Here is a 19,141-nt window from a genome sequence, read left to right as displayed (position 1 = left end):
ATTACAGTGATTTGTCAGCTGCAGTGTGTAATATAAGCCCAACCTGGGGTTTGATACTCTTGCCAGCGATATGCAAAAGAAAATATTTGACACAGGCTGCCTAAGCCAGGTTTGGTAAAAGGAAAGAAAAAGCCAACTTGACCTGCCCTGATTTATTTCACGCTGTGGTGAAGCCCAGCCCACTGAGTGCATTCAGGCCTGCCGATGAGGGGTACAAAGGGGGCAGCTGTCAGGGATTCTAAAAGGTCAGGGATTCTGGCCACAGGAACTGGAACCCTGGATCCTTTAGAGTTGCTGCTTGAGCACCAGGGCTAGCTCTGAGGGCTGGTGGGGGGAGGGGGGGGCGGAAGGCTGCACATTCCCAGTGGCGCTGCATGCTGGCTGCCTCAGCTCCCCTTCCAGGAGACTGGAACCCTCCCCCCCTCCCCCCCCACACACACACAAACACACATTCACACGTTGCCCAAGGGCCTGATAATCCTATCACCTGCCCACTGAGTAGATTTGAAACCACTGAAAACATGTTATCAATTGTGTAACTCGGCATTAACCCTGGGCTTTGTCCATCTTGAAATTTCAACCTGATCCCTTAATGTTAAATAGGAAAATCCTCTACTGTACATTTTTCTCATTGGATGCTCATTCTTTCCTTTTCCATCACCTCTTTGTGCTTGTTAAAGAGAATTGTTTTTCTCCTTGCAATTGCTACAATTGCATATTGAGAATTTTCTTCCCTACAAGGTTATATTCGTTATAATATGGTTATATTGAGTAGGGCGGGAGACCTGGGAATCAGGACGCCTTGCCAGCTCTTTCACTGAGTAGCTGAGACCTTTAGGCAAGGCACAGAACCTTCTTATGCCTCAGTTTACCTAGTAATAAACAAGGCGTAAGGACCCTTTCCTACTTCATGGGAGTGTATCAGTACATCCAGTGTACCTCACAGTGAAAGACGCTCTGTAAATGCAAATATCCTTAGTGGTATTAATAATAGATCGTTTGCTTGCAATTTCCTGTTAAAAGCCCCAATCTTGCAATGAGATCCTCGCAAGCAGCTGTGTGCCTGAGTGAAGCCTCCTGTTCTTCTGTGGAGTTCCGCACTGGCTTCTCTGATTGAAGGGTCAGATCCAAATTGGTAACACAGACTATGTTAAGGCAGTGTTCCCTAGTGAGAAATGTACAAGGTGATGCAGAAGCACCCATGCAAATATGTTCTTTATTTCCTCTGAATCCCACATACGCTTTGTGACAAAATCAGATACTGCTGAAGGTTAATTGTGGCTCCAGGATGCGAACTTTTTCCTCTTTGTTGCTCAACTTAATTTGGGGTTGGGGGAGGAACTTGCTTTCCAAACCTCACTGGAAGCATTTGAACAGCTGCTTAAAACAAATGTGCTTTTAAAAATACAAAATAAGCGAACATTATGTTCTGAGAGATTTCTCCTTTTTAAAAATGGCTTAAGAGCAGAAAAGTAATACATTAATTGTCAGAGAAGCTGCTCCCAGAGCACCAAAAGGCTTATGATTAAATATGCTTGTCATCAAAAGTGGAACCCTGATTCTGCTCTTGCACTGATGTAATTACATCAACATCAACAGCTAACTCCCAGATTTACCCTGGGATGATAAGGATCAGAATTAGGCCTATGTACATCTAACAGTAAGGACAGGGGTGGGATGGCTGAGCAAGTGTAAGGCAGAGAGGAAAATTGCCTTTCCAATATTATTCAGATTGTCCAGGAGTGAGAAGACTTTCTCAATGGTATTAACTTTCCCCTCTCCTGGTAAATAATGGTACAGAGCTGCAGAAGGAGAGAATACCATTGGCGTTTTTCTGCTCTTTCCTTGCTGAGCCATCTTTAAGAAGAAAAATAGCTGGTAATCTCAAAACAGTAATCTCAATTTAGTTCCAGATTGTTGCAAGTATTTTCCTGTGTGCACTGTTTAGAGAGGGAAGAAAGAAAACCCATTCCAAGTCAAGCTTAAATGGATCACCCTCGAAATTACACCAGAATTCCCTCTCCCAGACCAGGGATTATTAGCCTTGAACACAACTTGTGGAAAAGAAATAACAGTTAGGCTCCTGTTGTGACTGATGAGCTGCTTAGGACTGTCTGGCATATTCATTTCTAACTCCATCCTTTAGCTTGCTTGCTTTCATTCTTCAGCCAAGAACCACAAGGGACTGAATGTGAGGGCTTCTACCCAATTATGCCTCTCTTTAATGGCATTAGGAAACTTGAAAGCAGTTCAATACCTAGCAGAGGTAGATGGAATATTTGCATCTGAGAAGATTTATGTTCATGACCTTCTGGATGTAAGGTGATAGAACAGCCCCATGCTATGCTACATCTGATATGCATATTCATGGCTCGTTTATTCATGAAAGAAATGACTGGATTAGCAATAGTTTGAAGGACGTTGAGAATGGAGTTGAAAGACTCTCAAATTGTTCACGGGACAAATTAGAACTCCATCATCTCTGTAATAAATTGGTACCACTGTAAACCTTGCATATCATTGTTGTTATTGGAAATACGATGTTGTATTTTATTGGATGGGAAACATTTCACAGCTATCAAACTGTCAATTATTTTAGCACAACACCAGGTTTCTGATGTTGATAGATGGTGATTCTAAATAATTTTTATAAAGTGTTTCTACTTCCAGTGGTGTCATGAAACCTGCCTGCCTCTGAAATATTGTGATTTTTGAAGCACTCACTTGATAACACTCTTTAATTGTAACATTAATCTGTGTCAATCAAATGCTTGCAGACTGTACTAAGGATTTTTTTTTCCTGAGGTTTTCACGGGGAGGGTGGGGGGAATTATTCAGACCATACAGAATCGTTGGCAGTTTCCGAAGAGAGAAATGATGCCAGATTTGCAGCCAATCACAAAAATGCATGTTATGAAGTACAACAAAAAGATGTTCCCTTCTCCCTCATGGACTCTGCTTCTCGAGAACAAGATGTCGTCTGACAACTAATGTTTCTCAATAATTGTAAAATGCAGAAGGGAACACGGGGTCTAGTTTAAACCTCTGAAGCAGACATTGAGACCTTTTGGACAAATAAAACACCAAGTAATAAGTCTCTTGTATTGTCCGTCACATCCAGGGCTGGATTAAGAAAGTGGCTTTATGGGCTGGAGCCCAAGGCCCCACAAAAAGATCTCTAGGCTGCCAAAAGTGCAGATCTTTTCTAGGAGGCCTTGTTATGCTGGGACTGCAGCCATTTAAAGCCACTGCGTGTATTCCAGCCCCGCCTTTTGGGAGGTGGGGATGCAGCTCTACATGCTGGAGTTCCAGCCCAGTGGAGATGAATAATTGCAAATGCCAGAAGCTCCCTCTGCCTGCTTCCCTCACCTGCAAGATCCTCCCCCCCCCCCCCCCGCAGCTCCCATTGGTCAGGAATCGTGACCAATGGCAGCTGGGGGCGGGTGCCTGCAGGCAAGCTCAGGGCAACATCCCCCTCCCCTCCCTACAGCCTATGCCACCAAAGGGGAGCTTCCCCATATGATCACCCTGCACTCCTGCCTCAGCCCTGAGCCCTCTCCTAGGGTATGTCTACACTACAAAGTTAGTTCGAACTAACGGACGTTAGTTCGAACTAACTTTCATAGGCGCTACACTAGCGCTCCGTTAGTTCGAATTTAATTCGAACTAGCGGAGCGCTTAGTTCGAACTAGGTAATCCTCATTCCACGAGGATTAAGCCTAGTTCGAATTTACTAGTTTGAATTAAGGGGTGTGTAGACCCTTAATTCGAACTAGTGGGAGGCTAGCCCTTCCCAGCTTGCCCTGGTGGCCACTCTGGCCAACACCAGGCAAACTCTACTGCCCCCCTCCCAGCCCCGGAGCCCTTAAAGGGCCACGGGCTGGCTACACAGTTTGTGCCAGTTGCAAGGCTGCCAGCACACCCAGCAGCTGACACCCTATGAGCCAGCCACCCGATGACACCCAGCCCTCCCCCTCTTCCCAGGACCAGCCTGGCGGCTCCCAGGACCCTGCCCGGGGCCGCAAGAGGCGGGCGCCCGCGTGGTCTAGTGCGGAGATCGTGGAGCTCATCCAGGTTTGGGGGGAAGCCTCCAATGTCCACAATCTCCACACTAGCCTCAGGAACGCAGCAGTCTACGGCTGCATGGCTGCTAGCCTGGCCGCCAGGGGCCACCAGCGCAGCCGGGAGCAGGTGCGCTGGAAAATAAAGGACCTGTGGCAGTCCTACTCCCGGGCCTGCCTGCCAGGGGCCGACCCAGAGGCGTGCCCCCACTTCCAGGCTCTGGACCGCCTCCTGGGGGTTCATGCCGTCCCTGTCCCCCGGGATGTGATAGACCCCAGGGCAGAGGGACCGCTCCCAGAGACGGAGGAGGAGGAGGAGGGCTCCGAGAGCCAGGAGCCTGCCGGCAGCCTGCCCAGGACCCAGGACCCCCGAGGAACCCCACAGAGCCTGTGTCAACCGAGGCCGGGGAGGCATCCACATGTGAGTACCATCATGCTCCCCTTATGTGTACGGGGGGCTGGGGCGAGAGGGAGCCCAGGGACCGTGCGCCTGGGCCTTTCCCACCACAGAGCAGCACCTGGGGATCCTGCAGGGGCCCTGGCCTTGCAGAGGGGAGCTGGGTTTCACACACCTGGGCCCCTGGGGTAATTGACCGCTGTTCTTGTTTCACCACAGCTGCAGCATCTGGGCCTGCAGGGCGCACCGCCCCGCCTGCAGCAGCCGCCCGCGCCCGGGCCAGCAGGAGAGCCAGGAACCAGGAGGAGTACCAGAGGCGGCACCTCCGGTTCCTGGAGCAACAGCTCCGCATCCAGGAGCACTGGGTCCAGGAGGACCTGCGGCTGCGCCGGAGGAGCTTGGAGACACTGAAGGAGCAGGGCAGTGCCCTGCGAGGCCACATCCAGAGCCTGCTCGACCGCTTCCCAATTCCTCCTGCTCCCCCTCCTCATCCCCCTGCTCCCGCTCCTGCTCCCTTCACACACACCCCCGTCCCTCCTGCCCCACCCTCCACAACCATTCCCCACTGATGCCCCCGGACCCGCAGTGTTGCGAGACTGGAGAGGCAGCCGGACCCCCACCCCTGAGCTTTCCTTTCCCTTCCTGCCTTCTCTCCCCTTCCAGCTCCCTCGTCCCAGGTTTCCCCCTCCCCTCTCCCACCCCAGTTATGTTAAATAAAAAGACGTTTTTGTTTGAAAAACAGGTGTCTTTATTTGACAGTAGGTAGGGAGGGGAAAGGGGAAGGGGATAGGGTGGAAGAAGGCCCCAGTGGGGCATGCAGGGAGAGGTCAGTCCTCCTCCTCCACCAGGAAGCTTTCCCGCAGGGCTTCCCGGATCCGGACGGCCCCCCGCTGGGCTTCCCGGACGGCGGCGGTGCGGGGCTGACCGTAGTGGCCAGCCATGTGGTCAGCCTCAGCCATCCAGGCTGGCAGGAAAGCCTCCCCCTTTCTCTCACATAAATTGTGGAGCACACAATATGCTGCCACCATGGGAGGGATGTTGTGCTCTGCCAGGACCAGACGGGTGAGGAGGCATCGAAAGCGGGCTTTCAGTTGCCCGAAGGCCCCCTCCACCACGATGCGGGCCCTGGTCAGCCTGGCATTGAAGGCCTGGCGGGAGGGATTGAGGTGCCCCGTATAGGGCTTCATCAGCCACGGCTGCAGTGGGTAGGCGGCATCCCCCACCAGGCACACGGGCATGTCCACGTCCCTGCCCCTGATGTGGCGGTCGGGGAAGAAGGTCCCTTCCTGCAGCCGCTGGCACACGGAGTTGCGGTACACCCGGGCGTCGTGTGCTTTGCCAGACCAGCCCACGTTAATGTCCGTGAACTGTCCCCGGTGGTCACACATGGCCTGCAGGAGGATGGAGAAGTACCCCTTGTGGTTCACATAACGGGACGCCTGGTGTTCCGGGGCACGGATGGGGATGTGCGTCCCATCGATGGCCCCCCCGCAGTTGGGGAAGCCCAGGGCGCCGAACCCCCGGATGACAGCGTCCGGGTTGGCGAGGCGGACCACCCTGCGGAGCAGCACCCGGTTGATGGCCTTGACCACCTGCGGAGAGAGAGAGACAGCAAAGCGCCAATCAGTGGGGCCCCCTGGCGGCATGTAGTATGGCCGGGACAGACCGACCCCTCTGGTGCGGGGTGCTTTCACCTCCTCCCTCCCCCCCTTTGTCCCTGGGGCGGCCCATCCCCGCCTCGCAGTCCCCCTCCCCCCGGCTCGGTGGCCGACGAGTGCCATACCTGCATGAGCACCGCTCCGACGGTGGATCTTCCCACGCCGCACTGGTTCCCGACGGATCGGTAGCTGTCCGGCGTGGAGAGCTTCCAGTGGGCGATGGCCACACGCTTGTGGAGGGGGATGGCGTGCCTCATGCGAGTGTCCCTTCTGCGCAGGGCAGGGGCGAGCCACTCGCAGAGCTCCAGGAAGGTGTCCCTCCTCATCCTGAAGTTCTGGGTCCACTGTCGGTCTTCCCAGCACTCCAGGACGATGCGGTCCCACCAGTCGCTGCTGGTGTCCAGATGCCAGATGCGGCGGGGCATGCCGGTGCCGGGGCGCCGTCGTGGCTCCTCCACGGCCCCCAGGGCGGCCAGGTGGAGAGGCAGGGGGCTGACATTCACCAGGAGGTGCCAGGCAGCCTCCAGCCATTGCTGGCAGGCTTGCAGCAGCAAGTCCAGAAAGTGCACAAGAAGGTGCAGGGCGAGCTCTGGCTCCATGTTGCCATCTGCGGCGGCCCCCCCGAAGGGAAGCACCGACACAGACGGGCACAGAGACCAACGCTTTGCTGTCCCTCGGCGAGGTTGGCAAGCAAGCAGGAAAAGCTGAGAACCGGCTGTCGGGGGGGGGGGTGCCTTTAAGCACGAGCCTCAGATAGCCTCAGACAGCAGCCACACAAAGCAACTACTGACCTGATGCCCTGCCAGAACCGGTTTCAGCTGCCCTTAAATGCGCCCCTGCGTCAAATCAGTGTGGACGCGCTAGTTCAAAGTAGCAAAACACTAATTTGAACTAGATTTTTAGTTCTAGATGCGTTAGTTCGAATTAACTAATTCGAACTAAGTTAGTTCGAATTAGTGCTGTAGTGTAGACGTACCCTAACACACTAACTCCTGCTCAGACCCTGCACCCCCACTCCCAACTCTTGCCTGAGCCCCCTTACACTCTCCAAATCCCTTGGCCCCAGCTTGGAGTCTCCCAAGCACCATCCCAGCACCTGCACCCTCTTTTGCTCCAGTCTGGTGCCTCTTCCCACATGCTGAACCCCTTGTTTTTGGCCCTGCCCTGGAGCTTATGGTCCCCACAAAATCAAACAGCCTCATGTCCCCAGAAGAGTTAATCCAGCCCTGGTCAAATCTGTAGCTATCAAAGGATATAGCTTCACAAGGATAAAAAAAACCCATGGCATAGCCATGGTTGGCCTGGATCAGCAGACTTGGGCTTGCTGGGCTTGAACTGAGACTGGAAAAACTTGTAGACTTTTGAGCTGGAGACTGAGATCTGTGAGGGCAGGAAATCACAGAGCTGGAAGAGACCTCAGGAAGTCATCAAGTCCAGTGCCCTGCCCAAAGCAGGACCAATCCCAACCAGGGCCGGACGGAGGCATGGCCGAGCCAGGCAACTGCCCAGGGCACCAACCATGGGGGGGGTGCCTGATGGCAGCTGTAAGGGGCATGCGGCATCCTTTACAGCTGCCATCAGAAGCCGTGCCCCTGGCTCCTGCGGTGCCGGCGCCGGACAGCGGTGCCCTTACCCCCACGGCTGCGGGGCCCTGCATGGCCCGGTGCGTGCACCAGCAGCGCTGGCCGGGCCGGGCTGGGCAGCGCATGCGCCGAGCATCCTGGAGGCGGGCCCCGGGCTTCGCGCCAGCATCGATTATTCAGTTAGTCAATACTTAACATCCTTAAACGCAACCCACCCCTGCTGTCAACCTTAGGGAATGTACATAAATTCTTCAATGCTCATGACACACTTTAATTAGAACCTCTGAAAGGTTCCATTTGAAATTGACTCTAAACTGAGCCACAGCTCATGTGGGGAAGAAGGGGTGGCCTTACTTTCTTGAACTGATCCACCAGCACTCCACAAGGTTTACACTGTAAAGTATGAAGCCATCAAGAATGTGCTTCTACACACTGCACAGAGCTAGCTCACTCCCTGATCTAACTCTGAAAATATCCTGGCAGATGTAAAGTATCTTTGGCCCTCTAGGAATAAGCCATCTCTCAGGTGGAAGCTAAACTGAAGCTCTCATTGCTACCCCAGTATTTCTGAGATCACTGTGTCATCTTCAAATGCGTTACCCTGCAACCCAGTGTGAAACTCTCTCTTGCTCCTGGGGTTGGCCAGGCAAGGCATATGGAAGGCCCAAAAATAAAACCTGCTCCTGTACTTGTTCTGCAAGCTTTCACAAATGCCAGCTGCTGGCCCAGAAATGCTTTGTCTGGGTCCTCTCAAGGTTTCTATGAAATTGCAGCCCAAGACCCCTATTCTGCCACACTTACATGAGTGATATTCATGAGTTAAAGCACTAACCAATGTGAGTAACAGTGGCAGAACTGGACTTTCCGTGATCTGGCACATATTCCCATTTATACATCATACAACCTGTTTCATCTATTAAGCTGGTTATATACATGCAAGCCTGTTTCAGCAATTAAAGCAAAAATCTTTATAGCCCTTTTGGTTTGAATTGGGCTGGTTTCAAACCCAGGTATTAAAATGAATAAAATTATCTTGAAAAGCAATGGAATTACTGTATTCCAAACTCTTCGGCATCATGGTATGAAAGACACAAGGATAATATTTGTATAAATTAAAGCTAATGGACATGTATGGTATTTCAGTAACTGCTTCATTAAGTTGTTCTCCAGCCTTGAACATCCCCCAATCTATTCAGCAGCATTTTTCTATTTTAAGTTTTATCTGCCCTGCCAAAAGAATTAAATCTTAAAAAGAATTGCCTCTTTAAATTAAATGTGAAAGAATAACAAGGGTGAAGCTTTTGCTGTAGTGTATGTGATCTATTATGTTTTAAATTCATAAGGGTTACCAGTACTTTCATATGTGCATAAACTTCTCAGTTCAGCAGTATTTCTTCACTGTCTTTTACTGATCCACTATGAGCAATTGTTACCCAATATTTTGTTCACTGAATCATAGATTAGAAAGCCAAAAGAGCTTGTGATCATCTAGTCTGATCGCCTGCATAATATAGTTCATAGGACTTCCTTGAATGAACCCCCGTGTAAAGTAGGGTCTATCTTTCCAGGAAAAAAAAAACCTAGTCCTGAATTACAAATTGCCAGTGTAGTGATGGGGAGAGCCCACCTCTACAACCCAAGGTAAACTCTTCCAGTGGTTAACTACCTTCATTGTTAAAAATTTGCACCTTATGTTGAGTCTGAATTTGTCACTCCAGTTTTCAGCCACTGATTTTGATGCAACTTTTCCATCTCAAGTTTCTATCAAATTTCTATTCTGTTAAAAAAGATGCAACTATCGCAATACATTTAGCTTACCACTGAGAAGGTGGAGAGGGAATTTATCACAGTTTATGTTATGAGGCATATTGTCTAGTCCTTCTGTCACTCTCCTGGATGTCTCTGAGCTCAGTTTGTCAACATCTTCCTTCAAATGCGGATACCGGAACTAGATACACAATTCTGGTAGTGCTCATGGAAGGGGAAGTCCGGCATTGTCTTCTATTGTGATAGCATAATGTTTTCAAAGCAACAAAAGAGATTTCAGGATTTATACAGTGGAAGCTGAAGATCATGACTCCAGGAATCAGAAAACTGCTGGATGTAGAATTAGCAAGAGGTTGGGGTTATATGGACATGGGTAGAAAAGGCTGTCAATCATTAGGCAGACTGTGTTTGTGATGCCCTTTTAGTGATTCACGGTGTGGTGAAAAGTGGAGTGGATGGAAACAGAGCTTTTCCAGCATTTTACTGATGGGAAGGTCCCTGTGGGTTTCTGTATAAAGAGTCCATGGGGAAAAAGAAATTAGTCTGGGAGGGAAATAAAGCTGTGTCACAGAGAAACAGCCCTTAAAGAAACCAACTGTGATTTGAAGGAAAACCATGAATTCATCATGCATAGCTGTTAATTAAAGTAGAAACCTCACCTTCAAGTCTTTCTAATTCACTGCAAGCTGCTTCATTTGCTAAAGGTATAACCTCTCCCATTAACAGCAGCCTCAGCAAGCTCTGGCTGCTTTTGAAACAACGCTATTAGTTCAGAAGTGGAGCACAAACACCCCTTCCCTGAGGTTCCAAGTTCTTGGCTGAGGAGCTTGTATCTTTGCTGTAAATGTGTGTGCAGGGTGGAGCAAACTGATTGAAAGAAAGTTAGATACTGATAAGCACTTAATTACTGCTGTAATAGTTCTGTTTGCTGTACACGGCTGCCTCTTGACAGACGAAACTCATCAGGACTGTGATTGGTAACCAGGGATGAAATCCTAGCCCCCTTAAAAAAAGTCACTGGCAAACTCCCATTGACACCAACAGGGCCAGGATTTCATGCAGAAGAACATAGCCATGTCTGTGCAGTCAGGGTCCATAGCCAGTTTTCTTCCTAGCCTCTGAATGGTGTCTGGTGGTTCATTCACCACTTTCATTCACTGAATTGGATAAACTCAGTCAAGTGGATGTGAGAGTTTAAATACGGCATCGCTGCCCAAATTTAAGAAGGGGTTCCTTCCCACCGTGTGTGCTAGGGATACCTGTGCTGGGGCATGGAGGAGTGAAAGACACAGCAACCCTATTCATTTGGTCTTTTCCCATTTTAATCAAAAATGTGTTCTCCTAACCCTAGCCATGGAGGGAGACAGCAGCACTTGGCAAACAAATGTCTGTTAAGTGCATTTGCTGGAAATGTTTATGCTTCGTGCTTGACAACTATCCTGGGTGTACAGAGAGTATTGCTCAGCGTTCCGGCTTACTTAATTGTGAATTGGGGACAAAGTCCTGGTAGGAGAGTGTGAAGTATTTTTCCCTGTGATTTTTTTTTTTGTCTGCCCTTTGGGGCAACTGGATCCAATTTAAAGGCAATATGTTTGCTTTTGGCAGCATTTTCATGATGGTCAGGGATTTTCTCTGGAGAGGCTAGTTGAACAGCATCTGTTGGAGTGTATGAGGGAACCTCAGAGGCAGGGAAATCACCCACACCTTCCCTTGACTTTAGGAAACATTTAACATGGGTTCCCTGCCTTCCCTCAAAACTCCCTTCCAGCAGCACATCCCTGTCTGGGAATTCTCCACCTTTTCCCCCTTTTGCTTCGGATTACTGCAGTTGTTCAAAGCCCCATTTAAGTTTGTCAAACCAAAAAATAGTTATTGGCTTTGTGAAGAATAGATTCATCTCAGCACTTCCTCAAGGTGATCTACTTACTCACCTCTGGTACTTAGCTTTCCAGCTAGACCCCTTGTGGGGAGTCATCTGTGCCTATTCTCCTTTTATGTGATGCAGAGAGAAAATAAATCCACACAGTGGCCTGGTATGGTAATGGTATACAGACACTTGCCTCCTAGGTTGCCTATTGAAATCCCAGCCCAGCTCAGTTGTGGGTAGCAGCCTAATATTAGCATTGGCCATGTAACATGAATCTGGTGGTCAGTCTAATTTCTAGAGGGACTAGTGCCCACATCAGAAGCTCCACCACCAACCCAAGTGGCACTTTGTGCTTCCTGTTGAGACCCTCCCTAGAAAGGCTATGCATGTAATGAATGGGGGAAGTGAGCTAGCTTTTCACCCATTGGTTCTGGAAGGAAGGACAGGTGGGAATGATGGACACATTGGTGGAGGGGAGGCAGTGTGGGAAAACTTGTCATTCTGGTGCTGTACTTGCTCTGTGGTTACACTGAGGGTGCCAGTCCGCAGCACTGTCGTCCCTGGCACCCTTGACCCAGCATTAAATTCTCCCAGCCCTAAAAAGAAGCCCTAAGATAGGGAGGTGAGAAGAATGAGATAATATAAAAGAGACTGGGCCTACAATTAACTCTGAAGGAGTCTGCTCGGAGTTACTGCAGTTTTACCAGCAGCTCATGCGATAGGTACCACTGGTTGGACTTGAAGAAATGAGCTTGTGGTTCCTCACGGCAGTATCAAGTTAGAGAACACTCCCTATTTTAAAACTGTAAGGCATAATTCAGTTTGGCTTGATTGGAGTTGGCATGGAGCAGAGCCAGGGCTAAGCATAAAGACTAAATCACTCTTCCGACTCCGAGAGGGAAAGTCCCGCTCTAGGTCAAGAATGCCCAAAGCCTGAATGGGTGGCTGTTTGTATTGATGACTTGCCTCTTGATGAGCACCTGGCAGATGTTTCCACCACTGCTACCACGGGTTTCTTTACCTTGCAAAGAAAACAGATGCAGCACTGCTGATGGGTTAGACCACGCTACAGGCAGGAGATGAACAACACAGAATAATGAAGAGCTTGTTTATTTTTCTCTCCTACTTGTAAAAATAATTGTTTATTTTTCCTGAATAATTGTGTTCTTATAGTTATCACAAAGTTAGCAGGTTGGGTTTGGTGTCTGTCTATGTATTGGAAGGGAGTCTCTGTAAACTCTCCATACAACTTACTTTAATTGCTTGCCAAACCTGCAACAACGCATAAGCCCAAATATTGTATGTGACATTACCAGTAGAGCAAGTACTGGAATGTGAGGGCTCGAATAATTTGACAGCTAACATAAAGCACCATGATTTATATTTGGTTATATTGAGAATTTTCCCCCTTCTTTGAGCACTTCATATAAACATTTGCTTGGATCCTGGGACCTTGCTTAACCCTTGAAGTGCCACATTTATATCTGTATTTTTATTTTCAATGGCCTACCCCAGAAACTCGCTTGATTTTTTTTTTTTAATTGAAGATGATTAGACCAAAAAAGTTTCACCTATTAATGGCTTTGTCTGTAAACACCGTGCTCTTATAATTATGATGTATTTACTGTAAAGTTCAATTGAAAACAGATTAGGGAAGAGACTTCTTTAAAAATACAAGATTCCATTGATTTATTAGAAACAGCATTGTTAGATTCCCTGCCAGAGACAAAATGATAACTCCACTATGTTTAAGTTTGATCCAGATTACTTCATTAATTATTGAACTGAGTGACATGACCATACAATCTGCTTATTTCAAATTTAACTCTTACCTCTTCCATTGTTTCCATCTTGACTGACTTTGATTTTAATAAAGCACTTTTTTATTATTGTGTCCCCTCTTGCTTTAAATATACGTGCTGGAACACAGAATCTTTTCAAGAGAAAGCTATGGTGGCTAATACAAAGGATTGGGGAATCTGGATTTCTGAGATGTATTTCCAGCATTCCATGGTGGTTCATTGTGACATGGGGCTCCGGAGGCCCTAAAGTTCTCATGTGGCCACTCATTCTGATGGCCTCTGTTTTTTGGATGTCTGGCTGGAGAGGATAATTAGAAACCCAGAAATGAAAGGACAGTCTGAGGATTTTGGCCTTAATCTCACTGCAGTTCAATTTACCCAGCTATAAAATGGGTTTTGTTGTCAAGTTCCTAGAGGTGTTGCTGATTTAAATTTACCATTTTCACATCTTTGGGGTTAAGAGATACTGTACAAGTACAACATATAAATTACCTCTTGAAAATGCAAAAGAACATCAGTACTGCAGTGGGTTTAGATAACATGAACACGTGGCCACATAAAAATGGTTTTATCTTTTGAGATCCTGAACGACTGTCCTTCCCATTAATTTTTAAATTGGAGTGACAGGTAGGTGCTGTAGCTGCCTCCACCACTGTCTGACTACAGTAGTGCTACCCTGGCATGCAGACATGATTTGATGGCAAGATTGACAGTTACTGAATTGAATGACTGGGTAAAGTTTCTTTTAGAGCATTGGGCGAGGCATGTGAAGCTGTCTCTTGCCATGAAGGGATTGCTTGCCTTTTATGGCCACAGGTTAAGATTCTTTTGCCTGTGGCTGCTGAACACCTTAAATGGGGGAAGGGAAAATTATAGCAGGGGAAGGGACAACCGAATACTGGCTCAAAGACCTGTTTGTTTATAACTGAATTTTCTCCCCCAGATCTTTTAAGATGTGTATTACCTGCACCACAGCACAGGAGCAGCAGAGAAACATGTAACACAAGCACAGGGAGCTGTTTTGTTGCTATCAGGAACATCTTCCATATGCAAAAGGGCCTGGTCCATTTCTTTTGAAATCCAATGGCAAAGCTTCTGTTAATTTCACTAGGAACAGGGTTGGGCCCAAAAGACGCAGGGCTGAATTTTGTGCTGAATTGCTCAACTGGAATCAATGGTATTGCACAAAGCAAGACAGTACTGGATAATAGTGAATGCACAGACCAGACACTTGAGGCCTATTTCTTGTAGTGCTAATTCAGGAAAAATTCCCACTGAAGTCAATCAGCCTGATGCTGATCTGTAACACCTATGTAAATGAGGAGCAACCACACTGAAATCAATGAAGTTGCACTAGTGTAAAACCAGTATGACACCCACTGGGAGTTTTGCCTGAGAGGGGCTGCCAGTTTTCAGGAACAAATGGCATGTGTTCACGTCGTGTGTATATTTCTATCTGCTGCCTTAGAATCGGTGTGTATATGAACACATCTACACTACAAAATTACGTTGACCTAGTTATGATGACATGCAGCCTCTGCAATAATTTAATCAGTATTACATGTCCACACTATGTCATTCCTTGTTGGCAATGTGAGTCCTTACCAGCAGCACTTGCACCAGTTTAACTATGGGGGGTGGAGGGGGTTGTAGGATGGTTTCTGAAAGGCAGCAGCAGTCAATGTAAGCAATGCAGTGTCTACATTCACGTTGTCAATCTAACTACATTGATTTAAGCACTATACTTCTTGAGATAGAGTTAAGTCAGTCTAGTGCGCAAATGACCTCTGTAAGCTTATGTTGCCCTATCTCTGTAGCATAAGTCAATGTATATTATCACCCCTCTATAAACCATATTGTGGGGACTTTTCCAAAAGGAATATCGTAGGAAAACAACCTCTTTGAAACTTATGAATAATGCATTTTCTTTTTCTATGTGGACATCTCCCAGTATCATAGCAAAAGCAAAAATCTGCAAAGACTGTACAGTCACTTACATGATTTTATATCAGAGTTGCTCAGTGACATGGTCATGGTCACTGAAGGAAATTGGTATGGGCTAAACTTGCTTCCTCACCCCCAAAAAAGTTTGAAGCATGTTTCTTTTACGAAAGCACTAAACTTGGTAAAAGGACATCGTTTTTCTACCTTGCTCCCTGCCCCTCATGCCTCAGGATATCATAAATTTTTGATAGCAATAAAACAGAATTTTTGATGAACTGCTATTTTGCATTAAAGCAACTTTACATGCAAAGATTGCATAATAGGAAGTAAAATTGAATTTTGCCTCAGAACAAGTCCTTATTATTTATTTAAATGTTTTGTATATATTTTAGCAGCAGCTTATTTTATATATTTAATTTCTTTCAAGTGAGAACGCTTTGCATTGGTTTCCTTATCTAAACAAATCTTTTAAGAGAACACATGGATAAAGTGGAAATGTAATGTTTTGCATCTGTGCCTTAAGACAAATAGTGAAACTTTAAAAGAGGAAATAAAATGTTGAAGGATAACTCTATCTCTAAAACCTGGGACTAAAATGCAGTGACACAAAAGGACGTGTTGGTTTTCTTTACTGTTTGATATATGGTTTTTCCTCTACGATGTTTGTTCCAACCCTATCATTCCAAGACTGTAAATACAGTAAACCCTCAGTGGAACACTTGGTGTGTGTAAGGCAAAAGATTTGCAGTATCTTAGCGCTCAAACGCATTGCAATCCATTTTCTAACACTTCTGTACAACACAACTACAGAGCAAAGCACGCAAATATAAATAGTGCCTTCCATTCCATGAATGCTATTGCAGGAGAGGTCTGTCGCACTTCAGGCCATGTTCAAAAATGTACCATTTATAAAAGCTACCTGTTAAGAGAGAAAAATGAACGCACATTTTTTAACAGAGAACAAAAATCTGGTGAAGGATTTTAAGAGGCTATGTTCCACAAAACAGTAGGAAAGATTATGCAATAAGCTATTGGAGAAGGGAGGGGGGGATTTGTGTTTAAAAAAAATCAGATTGGCTATAACTGTAATGGAGTGAAAAATAACCATTTTTAAAAAAATCTGTGCTCCAAATAGACGAAAAGAAAAATTCACATTTTTTAAAAACACAGCTGGGAAAATATTCTTAAACATCTTATCTTTTGTATAAGAAGTAGATCAGAACTACCCAAAAAAAGGGAACTTATCTTTCAGAAGATAGCAGCTGCACCAATGTTGACAGTTTGCAAAGCATTGTGACTTGGAAACAGCACAAGCACCGCTCCTTGGAAGGCATGCACATATATGTCTCTTACAGATCAACTCCTTGTGATCTGTAATGCCAGTGATTGCAAACCCACTTGTCAGTCCCATTTCCAGTAACATGGCTGAGCAAAACAATCCTGTCTTAAACTGCACAGACAGGGGAAAATGCCTGCCCTTGGTTTCTTTGCTTATGGGGCTTCACCACGGGAAAAAAAAAACCCCTCTTCCTAGCTGTAAGATGCTCTATCTTTCTCCTCTGAAACCTGACACCAATACCCCTGAAGAGCTTCAGTGACCTTGCTCTGTCAATCACCAAAACCAACCAGCCTGCTACAGCGAGACTGGCGTTTAGCCAACTTAAAAAATTAAAACCTAAAACAGCTGGGAACAGTTATCTCGCAAGCCCTGGCTCATCCTAATAACACATCTAGACTACCCACCCTAATGCTGAGCCCTCATCTACTGTACTGCAAGAGCCGCCAGCATCTCTGGAAAGTCTTAGCCGGGTGTTTCTATCTTTAGTCCAAAAATCTTCGCCTCCTTCCTCTGTTGTTTTTTTTTTATTATTTAATCTGAGAAAATTGTGACATGCTCTTTCTTTTATTGGCAATTGTGTATAAATTGCTTGGCCCTTATGCGTTTCAATTGTGTAAAAAGTTGCCAATTGTTTTCCTCTCTTTTCATCTTGGGAGCAGCCCTCGAGAGTAATCACCTCTGTCCAGAAGGGAGAGAATCCTGCAGCGGTGCAAATCTCCCTACAGCTGTTGGCAAGAGGGCGTGCAGAACGGCGAGATCAAACACCACAATGCGATTTTTTTTTTCACGGAAGGGAATCTTTCTCCTGCGCTACGTGAGCTCACAATGCCACTGTCGTCCTGCCGCCCAGCTGTGGGATTTCAGACCAGGGCTTGATGTCTAAACTGTGTGCCTACACCCCGTGTTGACTGCACAATCATGAAGTCAGACAAATTGGCTTAGTGAATTGCAGGGACTCGAGTGAAATATCCTGTTTCGCTTGAAATCCGTGCCAAAGTTCCCCGGGACAGGCGAGAAACCAGCCCCAGAATTAAAAAAGAACTTCGAGGCGCACCGGGTCCGTGTGCAGCACTTTCACTTTGATTGACGCTTATCTTTTCCTTGGCAGCGAAAGTGGGTGTGGGGTGGACTTGGATTCAGAGTTCGTGCTTTAAAGTCCTTCGCTTAATAGTGCCTGAGTATCAATCTGTATTGTATATTCAGCGCTGCGTTGGGGGTAAAGAGAAGGCAAGTCGTTAGGGGTGTCTAGCATTGGCTCACCTCCCTGGTCTCCATTTCTTTCCTATCCCTCTCCTAGTGCCTCACACATTTCTGGGTACTGCTGCACTTTTATCCTCAAGTCCTGAGTGAGTGTGTGTGTGTGTGTGTGTTTCTCCCTTCATCTCATTAGCTGCGTGACTCAAAACAAATCACATCTAGAAGGGGAGGGGGAGAGTAAGGGAGAGAAATGGGTTAAAGAAAAAAGTTATTATTCACCCAGGCTGAAACTGCAGCGTCTGTTTAGCCCTAATTGAAACCAGTTAGCCAATGCATCGGCTGTACAGTAGTCTCTGTACAAAACCACGGAGCTCTCTGGCTGGCTGGCTCTGTCCTCCTCAAAGCCCAGCCGTCTGCGAGAGTCCGGGAGCATCCTGCGGACAGGACCTGTGGATTGCGTTCCAAGGGGCTGTTCATGCACCGCGGGTAAAGAAACTTGTTTCCGAATCGGGCCATCAATCATCCCCGCTGATTCCTGTGTCTACAGCCCCTTATGAATCAATAATGAGCCGGGAGATACAAAAGTAAATATGCTGGGATTTCATTAGTGTTCGCTGAGCGCAAGCAGGGGTAATATTTAACCCGCTCGCTGCTGGAGGACGAAAAAAGCGTCCCGAAACAATGTTTAGTAAGCGCCAAGGGTTAGCAAATAGACACGCGTGATAAGGAAGGCAAAGCAGGGTAGCGAGCAATCTTGGAGGACTTCGTTACAACCCTTGCTGGTTCCGAATAGGTTTGGCCAGTGTTTGTCTGCAGCAAGCTGGTTCCACGCGTGGAATGAATTTGTATCCCCCTCGGTGCGCTTTTTAACAGCTCAGAGAGACAGTCTATGTGGAGACGCTCTGGGGAGCAGCCTAGATTGATTTTTAAAGATGATTGTCTTACTGTCATCACACAATTCCGCCTTCTGCACTATTCGGCACCCTGCCTGCTCCCCTTCGAATTCCTCGCCACGTGTGTTACTGAAACGACTTCCAACCTCTGTGCTTGGGGGCTGCCCTGTGGGCTATTTCCCAGGTTAGCTTTAAATATGTCTGTTACCCTGTTCGCACAAACGGAACATCATTTTTCTACAGGTTAGCTCATAATTCTTTAACTTTTCCATCAATGTTACCCCCCAAAAATCACTTCCCCCGTCCCTGCCTGCCTACCTCGCCCGAAAAACAATCCCTGTCATTTGCCTCTCCACAGAGAGGGCGACGGTCGTGGGGTTCTCACTGATCACACGTCAAAGCAATATGGGCCGGGGATCGTTTTCCCTCGTGCAATAACCAGGAAAGCGGCGCTCGCTGTGAGCTTTCGGAGCCCTCCGAAGACGCCTGCAGAGGAGAAGAGCAATGCTAACGCAGCTTTAATCTGCTGCAGTGCTTCATGGTACCCTGGAAGCAGCCAGGCGGACTAATGCTGTCTCATTAGTTCAGGGGACACCCTGCGTCCCCGCGCGCAGCTGGCTTTAATTCGACTCA

This window comes from Pelodiscus sinensis, chromosome 17 (genome assembly GCF_052426305.1).
Source record: "Pelodiscus sinensis isolate ZL-2025 chromosome 17, ASM5242630v1, whole genome shotgun sequence".
NCBI lineage: Eukaryota > Metazoa > Chordata > Testudines > Trionychidae > Pelodiscus > Pelodiscus sinensis.
This window is presented reverse-complemented; position numbering follows the sequence as displayed.